The sequence below is a fragment of the Pipra filicauda genome, unplaced genomic scaffold (genome assembly GCF_003945595.2).
Source record: "Pipra filicauda isolate LSUMZ 115617 unplaced genomic scaffold, ASM394559v2 scaffold604_size233181_pilon, whole genome shotgun sequence".
Classification (NCBI taxonomy): Eukaryota; Metazoa; Chordata; class Aves; order Passeriformes; family Pipridae; genus Pipra; species Pipra filicauda.
This window is the reverse complement of record NW_024104759.1, coordinates 7287-32275: the sequence shown is the minus strand read 5'-3', so window position 1 is coordinate 32275 and position 24989 is coordinate 7287. Positions and strand designations below refer to the sequence as shown.

General features: G+C 38.4%; 2 long non-coding RNA genes across 2 annotated transcripts; both read right to left on the bottom strand.

Moving 5' to 3' along the window:
- Positions 1–1245: 1245 nt before the first annotated feature.
- LOC120324610 lies at positions 1246–16928 on the bottom strand. Its single transcript, XR_005566056.1, has 7 exons — positions 16833–16928; positions 16122–16241; positions 7025–7084; positions 6650–6713; positions 4125–6079; positions 3608–3724; positions 1246–1899 (listed from the first exon to the last, which is right to left on the bottom strand). It is a non-coding gene; the product is annotated as an uncharacterized LOC120324610 (long non-coding RNA).
- Positions 16929–17014: 86 nt separating this feature from the next.
- LOC113999304 lies at positions 17015–24486 on the bottom strand. The gene is made up of 3 exons (XR_003544808.2): positions 24405–24486; positions 21292–21425; positions 17015–17203 (listed from the first exon to the last, which is right to left on the bottom strand). It is a non-coding gene; the product is annotated as an uncharacterized LOC113999304 (long non-coding RNA).
- Between the last annotated feature and the right edge of the window lie 503 nt (positions 24487–24989).

Genomic DNA, 24989 nt, shown 5'->3' with positions numbered 1-24989 from the left:
AAATATCAGAGCAGGAATATAAATACAAAAAGTGAATGGTGCCTTTGCTGACCTGAGAAACATTAAAAAAACCAGTACCACAGGTAATGCACATAAGCCAAATATTGCCTCATGGGATATAACAGATGGAAATACACTATTTTCAAAATTTCTGGGGGGGTGGAATCCAATCTTTGGGATAACCCAAACTAAGCCTTGTAAGGCTTATGCAGTACTCAGAGGTCCATTTTTCCAAGTTAGAGAGGATGATTTGGATATTTGACAACTTGGATCTCTGATCACTCACTGTTCATATGGACACAGACTGCTCATACAGATCATGAGTGGGCTTAATATCCCTTGAACCCAAAGTCTACTAAAAAAGGAAGGGAAAAAGTAGCTACAAGACTTTCAACTTCACAACAGTGAATTGGCCTATTAAGTGTTAATTCAGGGATACTTTAAGAAACATCTATAAATTTTTAGTAAATTTGAATCAAGATGTAATTTTTGTAGCTAAAAGCTCTCTCTAATCATAATTCTCATAAATATTCATGTGATCAGTGTTCTTTTATTTTTCTGCCCATTTAAGATTCTGATGTCTCTCCTGGGATCAACTACCTGCCAGGATGAATTCCATAAAAGAATTCTAAAAATACTGATAATGTATAGACATAGGATTGCTCAGATGACCTTATTCAGCACATGTCAATATTAGATGAGCAATATTTTTATGTTCACATTTTTACTAAGTCCAGAAATGCATATTTTAATAAATACCTGATGGAAAACATAACTTATTTCACAAACTCATTTATCATCTTCCATTATCCTGAAAGGTAATAAATATGAAAAATGAAGTTCCTATCAGATGGAGTAATGACAATTCTTAGACAACCATTTATTTAGTAACTTATATAGCTCTTTTTACACATTGCAGCATTTTTCCATGTAAAACAACAGTCAAACCCCTCTTTTTATTCCCAGATTTTCAATAAACAACTGTTCTTTCAATTCATTATCAACACCACATAACAGGCAAAAATGCTGAACCCATAATAGCAGGAATGATTCTGGTCTCATTATTTCTCCTTTTTTCATGACCTATTTTCTTCTCTCTCCCCTGACCATCCATAAGTCACTCCTGCTTTATATTACTCTTTTCCCAGGGAAAAAAAAAATATATTGAATTGGATTTTTAAAACATACATTTCAGACGAAAGAATCTTCTGACATAGACAATGCAGGCCAGAATTCAACCCTGCTTTTATGATTTTATAATATATAATAGGAGTACCTGACCTATGAGTAGCACTGGTGGCAGGGTAAAGTCAGCACAAGATTGTTCCCCAACCCCTCTGATGCTACTCACTAAATTGGACAGTGTGAGAAAGTGGTTTCCTTACACAGCTTCCTTAAGTTGCTGGTTTGGAGATGGCAGCATTGGGCTGACTGAATGAAACTGTAGTTTCCAGGACTCATTGCTTGGGGCTATTTTCCTGCATTGTGGTACTGGAATATATCCTATACCATGAGAATAATTTTACCTTATCAAAGTCAATCTGTAGCTCATTTTTATCTCTTCACTAGCTATATATAAATAATTGGTCCTGGCAGTGCTTCAAAAAAAAAAAAAACATTTAATATCTTGGTCCATATGACAATAAAATCCAGATGAATACCAGCTACTTCTCAACACCTTTACTCTTAGAGAAAGAAGAGGAACAGAATGGATGTCCAGCATGCTGCAGCCAGCTCTGAATGATCAGCAGACCTGAATGATCACCAGGACCCCAGAGTATGCCATGCAGCACTCTCGAGCCTCAGTAGAGATCCACATCCAACCTGGTATTGTTCATCAGACTGATGGCAGCTCTGGCACTGAGAGTGATGTTTCTGAACTTCTACTCTTCCTGTCACCTACAGAGAGTCAGTGGCAAAAATATGCACACATCCTTAGAATCTTTCTAATGCAAAACTCACACGGACTTATCTATTTTAGGGGATCATTATTATGTTTTCTTTGTCTTATAAATTTTCATGTCATTTTTTTTTCAAGTTAACACACGTATTCACTAGAAAATAAACTAAGAGGAGAAAAAGTGTTGTATTACAGACTACTATCAAGAGAGTTCTAGCATACAAGTTCTACTTTAAACCAAAAAAAAAAGTTTACATAGAAATATCTTTCATTGTAAGAAACCTTGCATGATGTACATCAAAATGAAAAAGGGTAAAAAGCTAGTTGTAACTCTAATATCATTCTCTCCTGTAAAGACAGAAGGAGTTTAGGGAGGTTCTCTTTTGATGAACTTTTTGATTTCTTTATTGCTTTAATACAATCTGAACTCTACAGTCTTTAATGAAGAAAAAGCACTAATTTATAATTTGAAGCAAAAACATTAATAAAAGGTATTAGGGATCTTCTAATATTTTCTGAGGACTCATAGGCATGTTATGGTAGGACTACATAAACCAGACTTCCAGTATGGTATTATTCAGATGAAAAGATTACATATTAATTCTCAAAACACTTCATAGGTGAAGTTTTGTAGAAAGAAAAATATGATTAAGAGATTTGTTATCTGTATACTGCATTTCCTGAAAGGCTATAGAGTGATATTTTTTTTCCTCCCATCATAAGAAATCATTAATATAAAATAGTTTTTTTAAAAAACACATAATTCAATTAGAAATCACTCTAAGTTGTTGTGTTCTCTGTTTTTAATCAAGGGGCACCAGTGCAATAAAGGCAAATTACTGATTTCTGAGACTGAATTATCAAGAATCAAACTGAGGAGACTTTCCTTCTACAGAAGTAATATTAATTGTTGGCAATTATGGCAGAATTATAGGTTCAATTTTTTTTATATAAAACCTTATTGAATTAATTGAACCATGTGCACTGTGTCATAATGGGAATCATCAATAAACTCTTAGGGAATATTTATTTCATTTCTGCACTGAAGGTTGTTGTAAGAGCTCATGTCATTCAGTTTAGGCACAGCTGCACAGTATTTGGTTGTTTTGCCTGGCTTTGTTACTCTTATGCCAGGGGAAAGAGACCATTATTCACTAACATTTTATAGACTGTTTGTACTTCAAATATTCTATGTCAAAATTAATTTAGTAAGCTAAGTTCAAAGGAAGAAGAAGGTTAGTTCATCCTAGGAACTGAGGTTAACACTTAGGAACCTCAGAAGGCTGTATAGGGCTGGTGACAATTGACAGAGGATTCTCAGAACCACTACAATCATCTTACCAGCCCAGACCCCAAAAGAACTGCAGTTCACTCTTCCTCCTTCCTCCAAACCCTGGCAGGAGCCTCAATCTAAGGGCTCAAGTAGGTCTGGCAACTCAGACTGGCAGGTTTCTTTATGGTTTTAGACATCTGAAGAGTTTTTGGCAGCTGTGGGCAGCAGCACGGCGTTCTGCCCTGGCAGGAAACAGCCAACCAGGCAGGTACTGGCACCTGTGATCCCACCATGTCTACCCCTGCCAGTGGACATCAGTCTCACCAAAGCAGCAATGTGTCTGTACAGCTAATTGGATCCAAGAAGGTCAGCTTAATTCCTTCTTTTTTCCCCCTCAATTTTTAGCTCAACAACAAAAGATAAAAGTGTTTCACCTTAGTCTCACGTTCACACGTGCTTGTCACCCAAGCTCTGACAATCTCATCTTCCTTCTTCCAGATATCTTCTTCGATGCTTTTCTCTTTCTGCTGATCCCATCCTCTGCAAGCCTACTGAAGGGATTAAATGATGGATTAAATAACAGTGGAACAAAGGCAATGTTTTCACACCATTACTCTTCTTGTTACATGTTCTCTCTCTTTCCCTATTGCCCTTTGACACAAACCAAGGCAGTCAAGTGAACATGACCTTTGGAGTACTGAACATGACTTTTGGAGTGTCACCAACACAATACCAAAAAAGCCCCACGAATGAGGCCCTCCTGTATGTCAGGTTCTTGCTGTAGCACTAGAGACAGGGAACAACAACATTCATTAGTTTATTAATTTTTCTGCATCGAGATAAAACACTCCTACACATATCAACAGAGCAGCACAATTGGCCTCTTGTCCTACAGGCTCCCTCTGTGCACATACCAATAGATAACATAGCCATGTGTCAGTGTGCACTCACTTCTACTGTGATCTTTCTATGTATTGCTTGACACTTTGAAAGTGCTCCCTCCAGTAAAGACTCCCAAAAGCTTGAGCAGGGCAACTTAACTTGGTCTAGCTTCACAGATTCTTGCAATTCTGATTTGATTTACTCTGCAAACACAAAGGAAATAAAATGACAGAAGATGATTCCACAGCTTATTTTTACCTGTGTCACAATTTTAACACAGGAAGAACTGACAGAAGTGGTTTTTAGCTTGACCTGTCCCAAGTTTAGCTCATCTGGGCTCACTCCAGTAGTTGGATAGGAGTAAGTGTGCTGACTAATGGGGAGTAAGCCTATTGTAATCCTTTTTAAACATCTCTGACTGAGCCATTTGATCCTACTGCTTCCCTGGAAAAGGCATGATGCCGTAGTAACAGTTCAAACCAGGTTGCTTTGGGGAAAACACTGTAACTTACCAGAATTGAAGGCAGTTTTGGCATCAAATACAACAGATTTAGTAAGTGTGACGTGCAAATAGCTGTGAAAGAGCTGAGGCTGTCGAAATGAATGTTCACAGTAACAATAAAAATCAGTTCAAGCCATTTTGTATAGAAACCTATGACACTCAGAAATTCTTTCAAAAGGACAGGGCAGTGAATTTGATCCTTGACCATATCCTAGGGAAACACTGTGCTTATTGGTGGCTGACACATTCAACTGTGTCCATCATAGCATTGATTCCAGAGCATCACGTGTAACATCTGGTCAATCTTTTTAGGAGCAGTACATCCGAATTTGCTACAGATAATGTAACTAAAACAAAAATAATCTGATGATTTCCTGCAGGAATAGCAAAGCAAAAGTTTTTCTTCGTAAGCAGACAGATCAAATTGCTGGGTTAAAAATTATTTCAACTCTATTCATTTATTCTGTTGGCCAACCTCTTCCTCCCCATCCAGCCAAGGACTCATTCCAAGCTCTGGATAAATCGTTGGCAGCCATTTTCATGACATGGTTGGCTTGAAAAGGCACGGGAGGAATTCCAGCACTGAGAATTCAGCTGCAGGTGGAGGAGCACAATCTGGCATATGCAATGGTTGTCATCTCCACCCACTGGCATTTGCAATCTATTTTTCTGGCTCACAAAAAGTTGTGTGATCATAAGCACTTAGTGTAACACTCAATTACTGCTTACAAGCAGCTCCATCACTGCATGCACAGCAATATGACTGAAGCTGTTGGCCTGTCTTTGAAGCAAATCCTTAGGAGTGGCAAGCCCTTAATCAATTCATACTTTTTTCTGTTGGTGTCAGCATTCTTCTGGAGAAAGAAAAAGGTGCTTCAATTCCATCTCTTAATGAACAGCTGAGAATCTCTCCAAAACCACAAAAAGGTGCATAGCTCATAATCAGCAACAGCCTCTTTTCATTGTAATGGGTGAATGTGGAGTTGGACAGTAGTTGCTTGATATTTTTGAATGTCTCTGTATGGTGGTAAGACTTCTCTAAGGATCTTCCTTGCTAACAGTCAGTAAGGCATTTTATTGATTTCTGACTTTTATAAAATAAAGTTGTTATCGCAGTGATTAGAGCAATAGAGGGGAAGATTCCCTTTCCTCAACCTGCTTCCACTCTCACCAATACAACCCAGTATTTGTTTAACCTTCTTTTTTTGCAAGAGCACACTGCTGATTCCTGTTCAGTTTGTTGTCCACTAGGACCCACAGGTCTCTTTTTTTTTTTTCCAAAGCTGCATTGTCCTCCAACCTGTAGAGCTGCATGGAGTTTTTCTATCTAGATGAACTCAACATCTTTAAATCCATATAACCCTTGTTTCTCGTGTCCTTCAGCGTGATGTTAAGCTCCTAATGTTGTGGTATGTTGGCAGATGAAGATCATATTACAGTTTTCAAAGGCAGCATTCATAGTTCTTCAGCCTGAGTCATCTTAATACATATTCAGGCTGATTCAGTGGTTAGGTCCTTTTTGCTGCAAACATAAACATCAGAGAATTGATTTAGCAAAGAGATGACACTGAAATGCTTTGTCTTGATCTTAGCCTCAAAGCACTTCAGTTAAAATGCTTAGCAACAAAGCACATCTCAGCAATAAAGGGAATGACGTTCCCTAATTTTCATTTGAGAAACTGGAATCTCTGAACAATGAAAAATGGTGTAGGCAATAAAGGAGCCTTCAGCAAGATTATGATTTTGCTCTTAAGCACAGCAGGCCCACAGTGGCAGTATAATGGTAAATATATTGGCTTAACAGTTATTTTTTGTAGGGGATTGCCTGTCTTGTTAGCTCCAAGATAACACAATGTCCTCGTGATTAAGATTCCCACAACACTGTCTGACTTAAGGCACACTCCTCAGCATGTTCCCATCAATGCTATATCAAGTTCTAGGTGAACTGCCACTCAGATCCCTCACAAAGGCTTTCTCCCAGAAACCTCTCAGCTGTATTGAGGGTGGGGACTTATGTCTAGAGCTCATCCACACACTTCTCATGACCTGGAAAGTGGGTATTGAGTGTGTGCAGCAAAGGAGCCTGTCTTACCGTCAGCAGTGTGATCAATGGCACAGAGACAGGGTCCTCCTGGAACACCACGGCTGCTGCTGCCCTGCAAACAGAGAGTGGGAGGACCTGGGTCTGCTCTGCACCTTGGGGGCACAGGGCTGCCTCCCCAGCAAGCCCACCTGGCACACAGGCAGCCTCCTGCGCCCCCTGAAGGCTCTCCAAGCCTTTGGCTCCTCTTTATTGAGGCAACAAACTAGCTCTGTCCTTCTCACAGGAACAGCAGTACTTCTGTTTCATGCCTATCTCTTTGCAGTGAGAGCCAACACAAATAACTGATTGTTCTGCAAAGCAGAAAATGTTTGCAGAAGGGTGAAAGGCTCAAAACTTGGTGGCATTGGGTTTGTAGCTACTCACCAAGGAAGCCCGGAAAACCAGCTGATGAAGGAGTTGGTGGCACATTTAGGGCCATAAAGCCTAGAAAGACACTTAGTATAAGAAGATGTAAATCAGCTTTCCTATTGAAGGTTTGTCAAAATGGTAGACCACAGTGAGGAAATAACTTGCCAGATTGCTTCCCACCATCTCTAGTAGGATTGTAGGAAATCATCTGTGGGGCCTTGTCCTTGATTAGTCCCTAAATGTTAATGTAATAGCAACAGCAGAAGGTTTTACTGTAGAAAAAGAAATTCTTGGGCTTACCTCTAGACAAATAGAAATACCTCAGAGTTTTTGTTTATTTTTTTTCTTGAATTTTAGAGGATTAAGAAGGGTTGTTTTCATGTCATTTTGGAAATAGCAGATCTTATCTGATCTTATCTGGACTGCTGGCAATTGACCATAATACTTGTTGTGCTTAATGTGTAACCTAAGAACTTAGAAAGGGACATACGTGTTTGGAAACTAATGCTAACCTATTAGTGAGGTAAAATTGAGTTAAAAGTGAATAATTTTTAAGTCTTACTAGCACCTCAGTCCTTTAAAAGTCTTTCCAATTAAAAGAACTTCAATTGCAGTATGAAATAAAATGCAAGGGAATTTGCTTCTACAACGAGAAAAGTAATTTTTAACTTTCGAAAGAAAATACCAATATCAAATAGAAATTATGCAGCAAAGAAATTATGTCATCTCTTGTGGGAAGAGAAATCCAAGAGAAGACCTTTGGTATAATTATGAACAATGATTAAAATATGTCAAAGAAATGGAACATGAGAGATATCACAGTGCTTTTTGCTGCTATGCACCCTGCTCTGACACAAAAGTGCCACATAAAAATTGCAAGAACTAATTCCTTACTGCTAAAGAGTTACCATCTTTATAGCAACCAAAATTTTATTTCGCCTGATTGCCATGGACTATGACCTTGGTTCTTTCATTCCAATCTCTTATGCCTCTCTGCATTAGTGATAATCATCTCCTCTCCCATGAAAAATGGACCCTATCTTCTCAGGATCACAAAACAGAGGGCAAGGGATAGGTAGGAGTCAGAGGACAAAGCAAACCCCATGCTCTTTGCCCCAGGCTGGGTCATATATTTTTTGATTCCTTGTGATTTATACTGCTCAAATACCTCATCAATATATAAGAAATAAAAACAAGAGAGGAGTTACAATAGGCCGAAACCAGAACTCCAAGTACAAATTCCTGCAGATTATTCAGACTCCAACCCCTGAATCATAAACCAGATTCATGGGTTTGGCCCCAGCCCCTGTGCAAACAATGCAGAGGCCCCTCTTCCAGTGAGGTTCAGCTGTTGCCAAAATCTTGAAGGAACAGTCTGTCACTTTTCTGAGACCAAGATGAGTGATGAAACTTTCACAAGGGAGCAGCTGACCCACATTGCTCAAGAGGAGCACTGTCCCAGAAGATGAGCATAAGAACAGGACTCCATTTAAGATGAGAAATTTCATCAAGACATTTGCCAAGTGCTTTGACTCACACAAATCAGAATCTGTCCCTGGCCCTGACTTGGCCATCAAACCCACATTTTGACATATGTCTAATTCAGACCTCAGTGCTGCCCACTGGGTCTACCTTTACACAACACATTCATCGTTTCTGGTGAAACTATGGGAATATAAACTGCGTTATTTCTTTCCCTTGTACATAAGGTAACAAAAGAGGAGGATAGGAAGAAGAGTTGGAAATGTTTTCTGGCTATAAATAGAATTCCTTAATTGCTTAGCCTGCTTCAATTAGTCCATTGCACAATTACAGTTGTCAGTTCTTCACTCCAAAGAATCCTTCTGAACTGCTAATCCAGAACTATGATTTAAACAACGCAGCATTAAGAATTTCCGTGTGCAGCAAAACACAGTCAATTATAATCAACACTGGCAAATTCTAATTTGACATTAGACATAATTAACTACATGAGAAATTACCCCTATAATAATATTCGACAGGAAGAATGGCAACTTCAGTAACTCATGCTCACTGTTAGGTGTAGTCACAAAGTTCCTGTTGGCTCAGTGATTAAGTACCTTACACAGAGGCCAAAGGCCCAGCACCCAGATCACAGAGGCCTGGGATTTTTGGGTAGGCCAGGTATCTGTGGTACTTAGTTTCTGGAAGTGAAAGACTTCTTCTGTCATCTCCCACTGCCATAGAGTATAAGAGGTTCCAGAAGCAGGAGCTGAATCCTAGGAGCAGACTGAAAAGAGCTTGTGGCACAAAATAGACCTTTCATTCTGGACTCCTAAGCATCTGATACAGGAGAGAAAGATTAATTCAAGTGTGCTCTTGAAGTTTTGGCAGTCTTTCAGCTTAACATCAGGAATTGAATTTTCTCTTCAGTTTTGAAAATTCTTGTCCAATTTTACGGCCATCTTCTGTCTTGCTTTACTTCTGACAGAACAGTTTAATCTTGGGTCTCTCTGCCTGAGGATATGGTCACTCAAAGGTATCCTGTTAGAGCAGCTTAATGAATGACAGCTTCTCAGCCTAGTCTGGTAAACCTTGAAATGGATTTTGTGGAGCAAATAGTCTCTTCTGTATCCAGGTCTTCTCTCTGTTGCAATCTTAGCTATCCTTGCTATACCAACGTGGCTCAGAGGTCTTATTTTATTTGAAAAATGTAACTTGAAATAGGAACTGTTCTATCAGGTTGCTAAGCTTTGAAAACCTAGTGAACCCGAATCAAAGCTAATGGATATTTTTGCAGTTTTTGGGTTAGTCTGGGCAAAACCAGAACAAAATGAAGAATTACATTAGACCAGGCAACAAAGAGGGAAGGAGAAGGGATGCAAGTGGCAGTACTGAAACCTGATATGCCAAATTTCGCAATCATGATTGTTTCAAAGAGTTGAGTGACAATCAGTCCCATGTGGGAAGTCTGGTGATGGTGACTCTCAGTGACACAGAGAAAACATTGTGACATAAAATACACTGTAGTTCTTGGCATCCTCCACTTTTGTATAGCATTGGTAATAGTATTTCCTCACACTTGTATTCTGTAGCTTGAAAAAACATTATCAGAAACCTTCAGGATGAAATCCTGGCCCCAAAAGTTTAGCCATTCCGCTTAAGAGAGCCAGAGTTCATATTTATAATCTTCTCATTTTCTGTTATCGTGCATTCTTTTGCAAACTTTCCTTTTTCCATTTAGAAAGTGCTCTTAGGATAACAAAGCAAACATCCAGTGGATATAGAAACCTGACAAGGAGCAAGCCTCTTGCTCTAAAAGCAATCCAGACCACTAAATTTTTCATTAATTAGTATTTCTCAGAAAGTTACTGATTAGCCGCCCAGCTGTTTCCAAAACTTTAGTCTGAAACAGCCCAATAACTACAAAAACAAGTTTTCACATTTTTAAAAGCTAATGGCTCACAGCTTTTAGCTTTTGCATAGGCCAAGATGACCAGAAATAAAGTGGACCAAAAAATGAGCAAGGAAAGCAAAGACAAGTTGCACAAGGAACCACTTCAGAAACCACAAATGAGAAAAATAAAGTAAAAATTAAACCCCTGTAAAACTGTGCCCATCACTTCTTGATGAAGGACTGGTTTTTACTGGCAGTACTAATTCTTCTAAGGTTAAAATACTGGTAGATAGTACCATACATATACATGCTTATGATATCTTCAGCGTTGCTCCTGGAGATAAATATAATCTATGATCCAAAAAGCATTTTGGACTGAGGATAATTCACTGGTAAGCAAACGTGCATTCTGTAAGAACAAATGTAGCAAAACAAAACAGTGACAGAAGCTGTAAAAAGAACATGTGACATCATATTACCCCTATAAAATGAAGTCTCTGTGTTAATTTTACTCACAATACTATTATTTGACATCAGGACTGAGGAAAAAATGCATCACGAACCTACTCTTTTTTGGTCCACACATAAGGTCTATTTTTCTGACCTTGCCTTCATTAATAAATACACAGCAACATGCATATTTAAAATAACAAATTAACAGGACACTTCACTGCACACACTTACATCCCTGGGGAGAAGATGAGAGTACAAACGACATGTGACAGATGTTAATCACATAGCTTAATGCACTATTGGAAGTGGGTCAGCAATAGCAATGAAGAGCACCCCATTGGAACAATAAAAGGATGGAATAGAAATAGAATAAATTATAAACACCTATAATCCAACTGAAATGTGAATAATGAATTTGGTTTTTTTTCTGTTATATGAGAAAGTTAGTTTTGAACATGAGTTTTTGGTGGAAGGTATCCTCTCTTATCTTAACAGCTGGTGTCAAAATAAATATTTAACTTTGCAGATGACAATTAACTAGACCTATTACACATGGAGGTGTGGTTAAAATCAATTGGAGAGGGAAAGCAAATAAGAGATTAATTGATCTTCTTAATTGCATTTTTCAAACAAATGGTCATTTTCATAAAGATATAGACCAAAGCCAGGCAGTATCTTTTCACAGGATAAGGAAGACCTTAACAAAGACACATCTAACTTTTTGTGATGACAATTTACATTTAGTTTGCCTCTCATTGAATCAGAATTCGAGGCAGGAGTTCATTCTTTCTCACTACAAAAAGCCTCATAAGCAACACTAAAACCCTTTGCTGAGGTATCAGCAACAGCGGATGGTAGGGAAGATTAGAAAGATGATATTTTTATGTCAAGTAATTTTGGTCAAAGTAGAATTCTAGGCAGCACATTTTATGCTTGCTAATCTCATGTCCACCATGGTAGCTACATCTTTTCAGATAACTATGACTTTTGCTCCATCGATTCACTCAAATTTTAATTTCAGTTAGCAGTCTTGTTTTATGAACACATTTTGTGCTGCCTTTTTGCACTGAAGATAAAGTTCAAGATGCCTGTAAAGGAATGGATTATATATTTTCTTCTATCTATTTGCATTGCCTCTTAAATATGAGTTCACTGAGCAAGAACTGCTTCTATGTATTAAACTAATGCCTAGAATAACATGACTATGGTTTTGACTGGGGCCTCAGACAATTGTAACAGAAATAAGAAACAACCATAATAAGTACTTTGGAAGAGCCCTCCTTTTTGTAATCGGTCCTAAAGGGAAAGGACTGTGCAATTAGAAAGACATTTTATCCTACAATTCTGTAGAATGGAAAAAAAAAATGTAATATTGACACATACATTGGCCTCCTAAACCAATTTTGATGACTGCAATTTTTCACGGTGTGCAGCAATAACATTGCAAGATAGAGTTAAATAAACTCATATGAAATTTGACAAAAAAAATAAATTACTGTAGTTCCAAAGTTCTTTAAACAAATAGTTAAAAAAAACTTAAATCAAAATAACCAGGCATAACTGCAATATGACAGTAAAAAAAATGCAATCTAAACATCTCAATTCAATAATAAATTACAAAAAGGTAAGCGCATAACTCAGGAAATTAGGACTGCATTTCTTCATTTTAGAAATTCTTTTATTTGCACTATCAATCAACTGGAGACTTAAAAATAAATGATTCTTCCATTGTATAGTGTGTCCTTAATTTGTATACATACAAACCTCTGTGACTTAAGGACAAGATAAAGAACGCAGATGATAGTAGAGCTTATGCTACTGCTGATTCCTTTTTTAGTGAAAAAGTACAACCATTTGCAATCACATGCCTAAATCCTTTTTCCCACAGTAATTTCTGCAGCAATAGGCCGTGTGCTTTTGTTTTTCTCCATACACATAAAGTACAGTAATTTAGGAACAGCCTGACACTCACATTGAAAACATCAGTAACACAAAATTGAGAGGATCAATGCTCCACAGAATAATATAAGGCCAAGGGACCTATGGAGGCCATCTGGCCCAACATTCTGCTCAAAACACAGTTGATGTCACTGTTTAAACTGCTCCAGTTTCTCACTGTCTCTTTTACGAGGGTGGGTTCTAAGTAGGACATAGTGCCTTAGACATAGGTGCACAAGATCCAAGTTGAGGGTTGTGAGTACTTCCCAACGTAATATCCAAGCAATTTTCTTAAGAAGACTTTTAATCTGAAGACATTTACACTGTGGCTTAGTTTTGCACAAGGTTAAAATGCATTTAAAGCAGGGCCGTCCACAAGCGTCGATTCAGCCTTGCCTGGAAATACTTTCAAAATATGTCCATCAGGACATCTGGGCACAGCTCCCTGTCTTCCCACAGGAGAAGGTCTCCAAAGGGAGAGAGACAACTCGGGGATTTTATCAGAGAATTGTTTGCACAATTCAACCTTTCTAGTCTATGTGGTGCAATGCTGCAAAGGACGTGCAGGTCTCAGATGTTGTGGAAGGCAGACCAGGCACTCACTGATCGGAGGAGATGAAGAACCAAAAAAAGCAGGCGCCCTCCCACAGGCACTTCGGGGCAGCAGCTGCTTCCCTCTGACATATTGGAATTGCCAGCTCTCCAAAAGCAGGGAATATGGTAAGCAATGAACAGGAAACAGCACTGCTTGTGTTGGCTAAGTGGCAAGTGAGCCTGTGTTTTGCTGGAATGGGCTTGCAAGATTAAGCAATGAAAGAAGGCCGGGGGGGTGGGGTGTGGAAGGGAAAAAAAGTACTGGTTCATCTTGTAAAACTACCAATTGTTTCAGACAACCTTTTACTACCAGGGCAGCTGCTGGTCTTCCCCAGTGTAAACATGGTGAGGCTGATTTCAGTTTTAAGCCTGAACAGAGCTAAATGTGGTGGGATCTCCCACACAGGCTACCACGGGGACACCAAAGGGGCTGTGCCATAAAGGCACTTGCTCTGCTAGAAGAGCTCCTGCAGGAGGGTGACCTATCAAAAAAAGCCCCAGTTTGTTTGTTATACATCTCTTAAGTATCAAAATAAATCATTTAAGGATGCCTTGTACATTCAGTGCTTTATGTTTCATGGTTTAGAATCATAACCACTTTGAATAAATGCATTATAACAGATAGGGAAAATGAAGAAAATTCCATTTTGAAACTGAGTCCCTGAGCTCTCCTGCCATGATACAGTTAAGTATTCACTACATAGCTGTTTATATCATTTAAATCTTTGGTGTATTTTATTTTGTATCAAAGTTTTGGAGTAGATTGAAACTACTCATATTAGTCTTGGTAACTCTTGAGAAAAATGGCAAAACAAAATGTGCTGGAATTCAAGAGGGATTATAAATACACAGAGGGATAAGATAGGAACTAGCTTAAGCTTTAACTATCATATGTCGAAAGTTATTTTCTAGTGGGTTTGAAGTATGCTACTTCTTCATGTTTTTTAGTCCAGGATCGAGATTAGGAAAATGTTAGAGCACAGAAACAGCTCAGGTTGTTTAATTGTAGTACTCTACAGGGTCTATAAAGGGAGAGAATGCATCCACTAGCAAAAAGCCTGAATCCAAAACCTCAGATGCTAACAGGCCCAATTCTGGAGGGCAGGTATGAAATTTAAAACAAAAATTTTTATCCAAGCATAGCACTGACACTGTGAACTTCAAGGAGAAGGATTTTGAATGTTTCGGGTGCCAAGTCCCTCGTCTGCCAGTATCAGTGGATGCAAGCAGTCAAGTGCCAATCTTAGAAGTGGTGGGTTATTAAATTATTATAGTTCAAAACTTCAAATTTTATTTCTCTCTCTTGAGGTTGTGTCAGGAGGTGCTTAGGATGTTTGGGCTGGCACTCACTTTTTCTGCTTGTATTCACACACCTGTGTGAATACTAGACAGAACACAGCTCCATGCAAACTTTCCTAAATAAAACCCCCTGAAAAGATTGGGTCCAACACTTTGAGTTAGTGTTGTGAGAGAGGCTGAACCATGTCTGTCCTGCAATAAAGCACATTCTCATTACTTTAAAAGGGTAACCTCATAAATCGCCTTCTTTAAAAAGACATCCAAAAGAAAACCCCTGTGGGAGACTAATTGTGATTATAAACACACTAGATGAGCAATTTGGGAGAAGGAGATCTAACAGAGAGAGAAACATTCCAAGAGATGGTAATAGCCTCAATTCCCACCTAAACTAATTGCAAAAAAAGAACTGTCCAAGAAGAAATAACTTCGATTGCTATTTCACTCAGTGCTAGAGAAGCAATTTAGGGTGAAATCATGTGGTTCCAGAAGACAAGGAATATTCTTACTGATTCAAATATTTCAGTTTATAAAGATATGATCCTCTGTCTTTTTGATTCTGGCATTATGAGTGGTGTCAGTAGAGCTCTTCAGTAAGTGGTTCCTGTCAACAGTCTCAAGCAGTTCAAGAAAAAATGCTCAGAAATAACATTAGAGGTTGGAGAGAGAATCATGACTGTGAGATGTCAACATGGAAATAAGCTAGAAAACAACCTCAAAACAGCATGTCTGAGGTGACAGCAGGGGATTTATTCATAGGTCTTGACTCTCTGTTTGCAACAAGAAATCGTGGTGGGAGGGAATTGATAAAGTAGGGAGCAAACTGAGCTGGGAATCGTGAACTTGGTTGTAAAAACATATAGTGGTTATGCTTGAGCAAATTGAAATCTCTTCTGTTCTCAAAACAGCAAAACTTGTGGAAACAGTGAAAATATGTTATTATTGAATTTGTCAATTCATAAGAACCCATGTGAACCAGTTACTCATTTTACATATCAACAGGCAATAATTCTACCACATCTCAAGCATTTCCTTTTTGCCTCCAAGTATCATGCAAATTTACCTATTACCTAATAATGAACACCCTCTGAGTTATCTTTGTTAGGTGCTGTGAGCAATTCTCCAACCATTCTCTGATCATAGTCTTTCTTATTATATATGAAAATACTTGTTCTTAAGAATTATTGCCAATTCCCCCTCAAAAAAGAAAAGATAAAGAGAATTGTCTGCAGCTCAGGTAGATAAAACTGCTTTTGCTTTAAACAAACTATTTCCAGTGTTGAAAGTGTAAATGCTTAGTAGAAAAGAGTCATCAGTAGTGCCCATACATTAATGGTTATCCAGAGTTTCCAAAAGGAGGAACCATTAAATAAAAATAATACACTTTATAAATATGCTTTCAAGTTAAAAGAAAAAAAATATCAAATACATGGCTGGAGTACTATGACATTGATGAATGCAATACAAACTTACCTAGACAGTCTAAATGAAGGCACTAGTCCAGGTTTACAAAAGCATCTGAGTTGGCCATCTAACAGGATTTTGGAAAGAAAGATGTAAGCACAGGAATTCTCCACCATTCTGTCTGCTTGCCTAACATTAAATAAACAAGAGATCACCTGTATTCTGAGGTTGTCTAGTTTCCAGTGCCATACAATGAAACTTCCATAAGTTTTCTTCATAAATCAAAACAGAATGGAAACACAGAGAAGCATTTAGGGAAAACAGACAATTGTATCCCATCAGACTTAGGATTGGTACCAACCCTGCAATCTTGATCTGTTTTCTCCAAAAAGATAATTATTTTTTCTCTTTCCTCCACTGTATGTTCGGAGGACAAAAGCTCCTCTACAGAATCCAAAGCAAATCACAATATATCACTTAATAGCTGTAAAATCTGCTTAGGAGTCCAAATTCTCATAACCTCTCTTATGTGACAACACCCAGTGGTTCTGTAGGACTGCTAATGTAACTGCAAACTGAACATGCTCTGAAGCCACAGCATCCTTTCAGTTCTACGTAAGATTATTTCTTGAGCAGTTTTCTGTACCTGTAGGTATTCTTTACTTACTCCCATTGTGTGTTAATTCATGCAAAGCCCTTAGTTCAAGTCACTGAGTCAAATTCTGCAGGGGAAATTAAAGGCTCCCAGCACTAGTCTGCAAAGATACACAGTATACTCACAAAAGAAGCCATTCAAAAGAGGATCTCAAGTTTGCATGGCCTTATCTCCATCTAACTCCCCATATGTTCTTTCCAGGAAGGAAACAGTAATGCCATGCCCTGAAACGACACAGTGGTGAAACATCTGTAAGTTCCGGAAAATCCTGAAAAGAGCATTCCCTGACGAAGGATGTGTGGAACCAGTTGGAGAGCATGGACTCGCCTGTGATACCTTGAAATTCTTCTGGAATCCTGACCTGCAGAGTAAAGTCCTTCTTGAGTTTCCATATCTGAGTCCAACTTTTGCTCAGCTGGAAATTAGCCTCATTTTACTGTTTTCCAAAAGGTGTTGGATCCAGACCTGGGCTTTTCGAAGAGCAGAAGAGCTACTACTGGAACATATAGAAGGCTTATCAGAGAAAATAATGCTTAATTTGGCTTTACACTTTTAATTAACTCAATAAGGAAAAATTATACTATGCCAGTTGAAACTGTACTGTTTGGCCAACGCTGCTGCTGACCTTTTATCTTTTCTTCTGTGGGGACTGACCATCTCCATGGAGAAACTGTATGACAGAGATAAGAATCATATAGCTAAAAGGCAAATGTCTAGACTTTGGACCCAACTTGTTTTATTTTAATATAGTTATTGCACAATTGCTTGCAAGTATCTTTTCAGTTCTCACAGCTCAAAGATTTATATCAGCCTAGTTAGCTAACATTCACAAGATACATAATGTTCATAAAAACTGATAATGATAAGAATAAAAAAAATTCTGGGAGGCAAAGATGATTTTGCAGACACTATCTGATACTACTGATTAATATCTCTGTGTTGATACACTAATATTCAAGAAATATGCAAATTTTGCACAATCAGGAAATGCCAGGTTTATTTTTAAAGCAATAATAGCTTCTAAGGGGAGCCAAAGCTCTTATGTCTCACAACTCTCAAGTGAGCTCAATTACATGAATCCCAAGTGGAGAGCAGTATAGTCTAGTGATGCTGAGCACAGTGTACTTCCTCTCCTTTTCAGATACAAGATATTTGCTGCCCTTTATCCTCTCTACCTGCTGATACGAAAAGCCCTGGTTGTTTTTCTTTTCATGAAGTACTGACTCTGCCTTTGGATGCTAGACATGGAGTCTGTGCACCTTGGACTCTCTTGGAAGAGTTGAATATCTGAGGCTTTTTGAGCAAATCCCTCTGTGGATTTGTGTCTAACAAACTGTTCTGAAGATAAGACTGCAAATAAACAACTTGAATCTTTTGGCACCAGCAATGGCAATGTCTGTTTAATATGGTCTTTTGAAGACAAGAGAGTTTCTCCATGTTGGGCTTTGGATCAAATTCTGTAACTATTATATGTAAAATAAAACCATTAAATCTGTCATTTTAGACTAATCTAAGAAGATTCCAGCTTTCACCTATGTCCATTTATGATGCAATTTATCAAGGTGAAAGCCATCAAGGGTGAAATTAATTTTAGGAGAAGTCTAATAAAGTTACAACCACATGTTTAGCCAAGCTCAGATGGCCTAATGGCAATAACATAAAACAAAAATGTTCTGTGACTGAAGAGCTCTGCCATAATTTGAAGAACACCACCAGAGTGGGGAAATCCGAGATGCAGCTCCCACAGCTGCAGGAACTCAGTTATATTACACACGTGACAGGGGAGCACAACTCCCACTGAATCCAACTGTGCTACATTTTCCATCTCTGTCTGTGACAGGTCAGATTCTCAACGGATATAAATCAACCAGTTCCACTAAAGTCAGTGACAAGCTGGACTGATTTACGCCAGCTGAATGCTTGGTCTGACCTCTTTCCTATCCTGCAGTAATTGCATGACCAACTTGTGATGGCTCTTGGAAACCCATTGCCTCTGTACCTTCAGCTTCTGGGCACACTGCAGTCATGGGCTCACACTGCTCCTCTGCCCGTGGTGGTAATGGGGCAACATGTCTTCTTGAAGGGGAAATAGAGGTAATTTGTGGCCCAGGTGTCTCTCAGACCCAGGAGCAGTGGCAGTGGTAGAGGCCATGTTATGGGTCTCTTTAAATCTGAAGAAATAAACAGGACTAGAAATCCTCTACCTGATACTCCCAGACTTAGGGGACTAACTCCTGGCTGTATATCCAGTCTGTAAGTCCTGCCTACATTCCTACTGTCGCTTTGTAAAGGAAAATAAAGATAACCCAGACCTGTTCGTTTCTAGTGTGGTAAACTTGATAGGATATGAGCTCCTCATCAAAGACACTAGAAGAAAGACTAAGTAAACAAACACATAATATACTAACTCTCTCTAAAAGTCTGTTTTCTGCTATTCAGATAAAAAATGGCTGCAAGAAAAGTGAAGCCATCTTTGCCTTTTACAGTTTGCAGCTCCATAAATACAGTGCAGAGCCATTTGTAATGCACAAGCTGTTTTGGGTAATGAATCATTAATTGACAAAGTAAACACAGTATTATTATAAGAATGCTGGAAATGTTTTTGTTCATGTTCAGCATCCTTTGGGAACTTCTTGTACTTTGCTTAAGATTGCATCTCAGCAGGATATTTTTCCCCCCTTAAAAAAAATTGGAAAAGAACAGTCATTTATTTTGAAAGCTACAAACACTTTATAACGTTGCTACTAGAAAGGAGAATGCTGTCCCTTTCCCTTCTTCCCTGTTTCTTTTACATAAGGAGCAAAAAACATCAGTATTAGCACAAAAAATGCAACTGTAATTAATTACATCTGCCTCAGCATGAGTCATTGCTGTTTGTGATGTTTGACGGGATCTAACAACTATTGACATCATACAGGGATGAAGGTGATGCTGAGAGGATTGCACTGCAAATGGGAACACCCAAAGAGTGATAATGGGGCACTGACTACACTTTCAAGGCAGCCATTTCACAGAATCACAGAATATGCTGAGTTGGAAGGGACCCACAAGGATCATCAAGTCCAACTCTTAGCCCTGCACAGGACCATCCCCAAGAGTCACACCATGTGCCTGAGAGTGTCATCCAAATTCTTCTTGAACTCTGCCAGTCCTGGTGCTGTGACCACTTCTCTGGGGAGCCTGTTAGAGAGCCCAACCACCCTCTGGGTGAAGAACCTTTATCTAGTATATAACCTGAATCTCCCTGTCACAACCTCAGGCCACTCTCTCAGGTCCTGTCACTGGTCACCACAGAGAAGAGATCAGTGTCTGCCTCTCCTGAGGAAGTTGTAACTGCAATGAAGTCTTCCCTCAGTCTCCTTCTCTCCAGGCTGAACAGATCAAGTGCCCTCAGCCACTCCTCATACAGGTTCCCCTCAAGTCCCCTCACCATCTTCATTGCCCTCCTTTGGTCACTCTCTAATGGTTTAACATCATTCTTATATTGTGGTGCCCAAAACTGCCACAGTATTCAAAATTCTGCAGAGCAGAGCAGGACAATCACTTCTTGTTACTTGAATCTGCTTTACAGGTAAGAGACAGACACATTCATCACCAGCCATCTTTGCGTGGTCTATTACTACAAAAACAGCTTTATATGTGCAACAAAATCAGTTGTAAGAAAAAATATTCATGATGTGACCAATACATGGACCATGGACCACTATATCCTACAGTGGCATTTCTCATGGGCCACATTCATCCTGTTCTCTCCCCCCAGCAATTCCTCGATGTTCCCTCGCCCAGTACCCAAGGCATGTGTTTGCATTTATATCATGATACACTAAAGCATATCACTGGCTGTCTCTGTTCTTGACACAACCCTCTCCTCTTGCCAAAGAAAGCTTCTGAGCTGTGACATTGAAGGTTATATAGGGAGGCAAGGAAAAACAGAAAGGAAATTAGGTCCAGCAATCTTCCTCAGAATGTGTCACACATTTTTAAGTAATATTTTTTTGTTACAGGAGGTTGTTCGAGTGAAGGGCTGGGAAAAGAGAGAGGAGGGAAGAAAGGGAAGGATGGGTTTGTTTTTGTCTAAGTTCCCTAATCAATCTTTCAGGTTGCAGAGCAACATTCTTCACAACTGCACTGCAGCATCCAGCTTAAGTCCCACTTAAGAGCTAGGGAAAAGTCTTCACCAATTTAGCAGGGCTGCACTCTCCCTTTCCAGTAAGGACCAACTCTGGCCTTGCCTTCTCTTTCCTAGGCTGGGAAGAGCCGGCCAATTTTACTGAACAAAAGTTGTTGGCAAGGCAACTAAATCTGTGAGAGCCTTCTAAGTGTACAGAGTCTGAGTGCACATACAGATCAGTCTGCAGATCTGCAAAGCTCCACCATAAGATAGAGCTGCACGAGCACAGCAAGATAGGTTTTTTCACACTAGTCATAGGTGATAATCAAATGTCAAAACAACCCAAATATGATCGAACCGTCAACGTTTTCCAGTGCACAGAAGGCAGAGAGGAATCAGCACTCAGTGGAAGGGTGCTGAGGGACCAGCAAAACCATTTCAGTAAGAGCATGGTGGCCATCCTGGATGCTTACCTGGAATTATCCAGTGCCTCTGGACTGAAATTCCTATGTAAAAGACATCTAGACTACCTGTGCCAAACAAAAATCTGGTTTGAAATGCTGCAGTTTCTCACAATGAAAATTCTGGGGTTCGATCTGTGCAAAGCCTGTTTTAAAACAGAAGAACAAGATGGAAAAATTTCAGGGGCTACCATAAAGTCTTGCTGAAAAATTAAGATGTGTGGAGGCTCTGGGTTATCAGTTTCTCTCTGTTTAATTTTTTTCATGTCTCTGAACTAAATCTTTACAGGTAAACATATTATGTCATATTTAATAAAAGATAATTTATCCTATCAATGAATATCACAACAAATGTTGTCCCTCTTTTGGAAATAATAGACTTTTTTTTTTTTTTATCCTAAATCCTCAAACACTGAAGATAATTCAGATAAATTAAAATGAATATTCTTACTGATTCCAAGGCAGGGGTAGTTCCCTTGAACTTGAAGGACTACCATATGTATATTTCAAAAAAGTATTACTTAGTAATACCTAAGTGTAAAAGGAGGGTCAGGGCTTACTATTTTTAATACTATGAAATAAAAATTACTTTCTCAAAAAGACATTTTCCTTTTCATACGGAAATGTGATGAATGTATTAAAAAAATCCACCCAAAGTTGTTCATATCCTCTTACAAATCATGTTTCATATTTTTAATGTGATAGTCTGATCAGATGCAGTAGTTTAAAAATGGCTGTCAAAATTTCCTTTGTTGCAAGATTTTGAGTGTTTACTTCTTTAAGACAAATTGAACTGTTTTTATTTAAAGCACTGTGCTTTCAGAGGGAGTGGAACGGATTGCAAAATATGTTTTTAGAAATAGTTTTGGGGGTTGCAAAAATCTAATTAGAATACCTAGTGAAAAAAAATGCAGTCCTTTCTTACAATTCATTATGCTCTTATTCATTTTTTGTGAAAGATTCAAAAGTTAAAATTTGTGTCTCCATGCTGAAGTTTTAAATTTCAACACCAGTCCAAGTTAAAAATTTATAACTTTGAAAAATATTTAATTTACTGTACAGAAATGTCACAACTAAGCTTAAAAACCTAAAGCAATACTAAAGAAAAACTGGATTTAACAAAATAATATCTCTAACTCTGAAACCAGCAAATCACATACTAACTTTCAATTTAGCAAAAATTGCTTTATAATTTTGCTGCTTCTAATAAAAAGAATGCTTCAGAGTTAGATTAATTTCTATGCTGAATAAAAATGTGCAAAAAATAAAGTCATGCTGATTTTTGCAGAACCTCAGTATTTAGCATTATATTCCATAAAAATTGGAGGAATAAACTGTACTGCATAAGCATGGGTGACATTTTACAGGGAGTTCATGAAAGCTGGTAGTTGTGCAGGCTTTGAAAACATCTTTAGTAAAACTTCAGGGGACAGCCTTGAGCAAACTCGGTTATTATATATAGCATAACCTCCCAATTCTTCATGTTATGTGTCATCAACCAAAGTGTGTATACTATATATCACCCTATTTAATTAAACAGAGCTTTTTTGTGTAAACAAAAAGCATACTACTTAACCCTAAAGAGATCTCTTGAATAAAACTGCTCTTAGACCTCTTTCAATGTCACTGATTTTTTTTTTTTTGCTTTCTTACAAATACTTGCATATTGTGGGTAAACGAGCATGTAATTAGCTGTATTATCATAGTCTTTTATCAGAGGCCAAAATCTATAGGCCTACTTCATTGCTTAAAATTTGCATAGATTTTGAAGAGGTTACACCCAAACTAGTACCTGAAACCATATTAATTTTATAATCCCAGTGAAGGCAAACCAGACATAATGTGTGATGCTGAGTTTCTAGGTTTTGCAAAGAGCTCAGTACATGGTGTCAGTCAAGAAAAGAAGAACATAATTTTTCCATATAAGCACTAGTCACTGAAACTCTTTTAAAGGGCAGGTATCCCTGCCCTGTGTTTCTCCTGCTGTACAGATACAACACATTTGTCTCATCCTTTAGTGATATCTGTCTCAGCAGCACATAAAACAATACTACAGATAATGTTTGTTCAATTTTAATATAGTAAACCCCACAGTTGGGAATAAAATCAGAAATTCAAATCTTTACCAAATCATTGAAAGAGAGGCAAAAGTTATGGAAACAGCAGTTTTGTACCCCTGTATCTATTAAAACATATTTAGTCCAAACTACTGCCACCACGCTCTCCCTAATAACCTCCTCCTCAAATGCCATAGATTCTTTTCTCTGATGTTTTCTGTCAGACACAACAGAAGGGTTGCACAGGAGACTAGAAGCAGTCTATAGAGAAAAAGTAAAATTTGAAAAACATATTAGAGTTGCTACTTCAGTGCTAACAAGGGGCAAAATTAAGTTATATTCACATGAGGCTTATAAACAGTACTATGTGCTCCTCTGTGTAAACAACCAACACACAGCACCGTGAACAGTAGATCTGCACAAAAGAAGAGATGCAGGAGGTTACTTTAATGATAACAGAGTTTAAAATTGTTTATTACTGGTTCTTTGCATTCAGGGTCAATATAGCAGGAACCAAAGAGCTAGTGCCCATAATTTTTTGAGGGCTTACTAGATTTCAGAGTTAACAATTTCAGAAAATGAATAAAGGGTTCACTGTTCACAAAGATGCACCGGTTGTTCTTTGCTGAAAGGTTAATACATGTTTGCCTTTCCCTTTGGTTGTTTTTTGGAGTCTTTTGGGGGGCTTTGGTTTGTTTGTTGTTTTTTTTTTTTTAATAAAAAAGGCTAAATTTTTCATTAAAAGATTACCTAACAATTTACCTAAACAGTATTAGCAGATATACCACTAATATACAGAAAGCAATTTCAGAAGGACCTTCATTATTTCTTCTTGTGTTAAAAAACCAAGAATGTTTCAATAAGAATTTCCTTAGGAGGGTTCCCCATCCATCTCTTGCTTAAGGATATTTAACACACACTCTAAAGAACAATCTGATTATTGAACCTCTGCAGGGAACCACAGTCTTCTACTCAGACACCATCTGGGGCCCCAGTTTGAGTGGCTCTGTTCACTAGGATATACCACTGCCATGGAGTCATGCTATTAAAATATCTCATCTGACTTACATTTCACAGGTATTTCCCTTGAGATTGTTAAAGAGGGAATTATTTACTTTCCTTCAAAACCACCACAAGCCAGGAAAGAGTTAAGAGGATGCTTTCTTTTCCTGGAAAAAAAAAAAATTGTTTGAGATTACTTTTAGTTCAGAAACATTTCCAGTAGATTGGACTCCAAAAATAGGAGGTAGCTGCAACTGGTCTGCTTCCTCCTCTCAGTTTGTCCCTGAACCAGAAAACCTGTAAGCAGTGGCAGTAAAATGGTATTCAAGCTTTTTGAACAGATGCTGAGCACAGCACAGCTAAGCTGTGCTAAAGACTCACCAGAAAATTGCCTGTAAAACACAGAGTGAACAACACACGAGATCCATCACTCAGACCTACCAGCTCAGAAGCACCTGAGACTCTGCAGGTGGTTGAGCAGACTAGTAGTGCTGGGCAAGAGGAATTTTAGGGAAACTCAGAAGCTTCTCCAAATCTGATTAAACTGTGAATAGTAAATATTCTTGCTCCTGACTTCTAAAGAAAGCCTGGGCTAAGATGCTCTACCCCTCCCCCGTCATAAGAAAACTTTTAGGTCTCAATCTGCAGAGT